The sequence below is a fragment of the Macaca thibetana genome, chromosome 15, assembly GCF_024542745.1.
Source record: "Macaca thibetana thibetana isolate TM-01 chromosome 15, ASM2454274v1, whole genome shotgun sequence".
Lineage (NCBI taxonomy): Eukaryota > Metazoa > Chordata > Mammalia > Primates > Cercopithecidae > Macaca > Macaca thibetana.
This window is the reverse complement of record NC_065592.1, coordinates 108,128,865-108,131,639: the sequence shown is the minus strand read 5'-3', so window position 1 is coordinate 108,131,639 and position 2,775 is coordinate 108,128,865.

Below are 2,775 nucleotides of genomic sequence, written 5' to 3'. Positions count from 1 at the left end.
TCTTGCACATGGATACCCAGTTGTTTTCCCAGCACCGTTTGTTGAAGAGACTCTTGTTTGTTCATCGAAATGTCTTGCCACTCTTGTCAAAAATCAATGGAGCACAGATGTATAGGGTTTTCAATTCTATTTCATGGTTCTATATGTCTGTCCTTATGCCAGTATCACACTGTTTTGATTACTGTAGCTTTGTAATGAGTTTTTGAAATTGGGAAGTGTGAATTCTCCAACTTCCTTTTTATTTATAAGCCTTTTTATTTGTGAAAGGTTGGTAATAATGTTCTCACTTTCATTTCTGATTTAATAATTTGAGTCCTTTTTTTCTTGGTTAGGCTACCTAAAAGTCTGTCAATTTTGTTAACATTTTCAAAGAACCAATGTTCTGTTTTGTTCTACTGTTTTCTATTCTCTCTTTTGTTTATCTCTCTTCTGTATTCTTTCCTTCCTTCTGCTATCTTTGGTTTAAGTCTGCACTTATTTATCGAGCTCCTTAAAGTATATAGTTAGGTTATTGATCTACTTATTGTAAGTGTTTTCAGCTATAAGTTTCTCTCTAAGCACTGTTTTAGCTACATTCATACATTGTGGTATGTTTTCATTTTCTTTCATCTCAAAGTATTTTCTAATTTCCTTTGTGACTTTTTTCTTTAATCTTTTAATTTTTAAAAAAATGTGTCATTTGATTTCCACATTTTTGTGTTTTTTAGTTTTTCAAGTTTTCAAGTTTTCTTCTCTTACTGACTTCTGTTTTCATTCTGTTTTGATCAGAGAAGATACCTTTTTTTTTTTTTTTTTTTTTTTTGAGATAGGGTCTCACTTCATCACCCAAGCTGGAGTGCAGCAGTGTGATCTTGGTTCACTGCAGCCTCAACCTCCCAGACTCAAGCGATCCTCCTACCTCAGTCTCCTGAGTTGCTAGTACTACTGGTCCATGCCACCATTTTTGTGTCTTTTGGAGATAGGATTTTGCCATGTTGCCCAAGCTGGTCACAAACTCCTGGGCTCGAGAGATCCTCCTGCCTGGGCCTCCCAAGGTGCTGGAATGACAGGTGTGTGCCACTGTGCCTGGCCCCAGGAGATGCTTTATATTACTTTAACCTTTAAAACTCATTTATGCTTGTTTTGTGCCCTAATACCATGGTCTATCCTAGAGAATGTTTCGTGTACACTTGAGAAGAATTTGTATGCAGGAGGTGTTGGGTGGAGTGTTCTGTATAGATGTTAGGTTATAGGTATAACTGGCTTATGGTTTAGTTCAAATCCTCTGTTTCCTTTTGACCTTCTTTCTATCTATTGTTTTACTCACTATTGAAAGAGGGGAGTTGAAGTTTCCACTAAGAGCTATCAAAGTGCATTGCTTTTACAATTTGTATTTTTCAAATGTGATTGTTGTGATACCTCCCTCCTTTTTCTTATTAAATCATGACCTGTCCTTAAAGCCCACATTGTCCAGAGAGAAGGCAGTTACAAGTCATTGTTGCTAAGGCAATACAAAGTGACAGAGACCCTAGGAAAATGGTAAAAGATCAGATCAAAGTTGGTAAGAGGGGCAGTAAGTGCCTTTGGGGCAAGGATTGTTACTATTAATGGAGGGATTAGGAATATGATGGTTAACAACTGTCATATTCTAAAGAATATTACATGTTTCTAAGGAAATAAGGGTTTCTTGAGGGTACAAATTATTTGGTGTGAAATGGATTAGGGCATGGCTTGCAGATTCATGCCACAGATGTCAGGCAGGTTACATCAATGAGGCAAAGGGGAAAAAGACTGATCACTAGTTGGCTCCAGTGAGGACTGAGAGATTGGTGCATTGATTTGGAGCATTTACTTTAGTGCCATCTGAACATCAAGTTACAGAGGAGTAAATCATAATCAGGTATGCTGAAGGTATGTACAAGGTTGTCATCTCAATCCTTTTTGGCTCATTAAATAATATTTCTTTCTTTTTAAAGAGCCTAGCCTCTTCACCCTTGCCATTTAAGGGATTACTGAATTGTTAGGCATGTGTGCATTGGAGACATTTGGTGAATAAGGAACTAAATGAGGATAGGAAATCCTCATTAGTTAGCGATGACATTACCCATCCTGAACCTGTCACTCAGTCCCAGCACATCTGATTGGTCAAATTTATTTTGGCGGATGTCTTTTGCCAAGAAATCAGGCCAACCAGTTTCCTAGTTTAAGTATCAATGGGTCAGTGAACTGATGTAAGCTAGATACAGTTCTGCCAGTCCTCCTTAGAATACTGGAAGATCACTAAAATAGCCAGTTGGCCAGGCAGGCTGTTGGTACTTGAAGACTGTTCAATCTGACAAGAAAACAAATTTCTCTCCCATTATAAAAGGCTACCCTAGTACAAGGACAGAAGATATTTCTTCTGGGGCTCTGGGAAGACATTTAATATGAAAAGATATCAGAGAAGACAAACATAGAGGCAGGAAGTCACATGAAGGTGTTACACCCCTTCTTTCAGGGTAACATGTCTCTCCAAGGGCAAAGATACGTGAATGTAACAAAAAACTTTTCTCCTTTGAACTGTCAGAAGGATTATTTGGAGAGTAAAAATGAGGGGAACTATTGTTAAAATGGATTAAAGTGATGATTCCCAGATTTTCTTTGCATGCCCATCTGGTTGATCTTGGAAATGGGTTTTTACATTATTGTTTTGCCAAATTGCTTAGACTGGTACTTACAAAGTATTTGTGTGGAAGCAAAGAAAAAAAAAGTTATACTCTACAATACTAATAAACTGATTAAATGTGTACACATAAC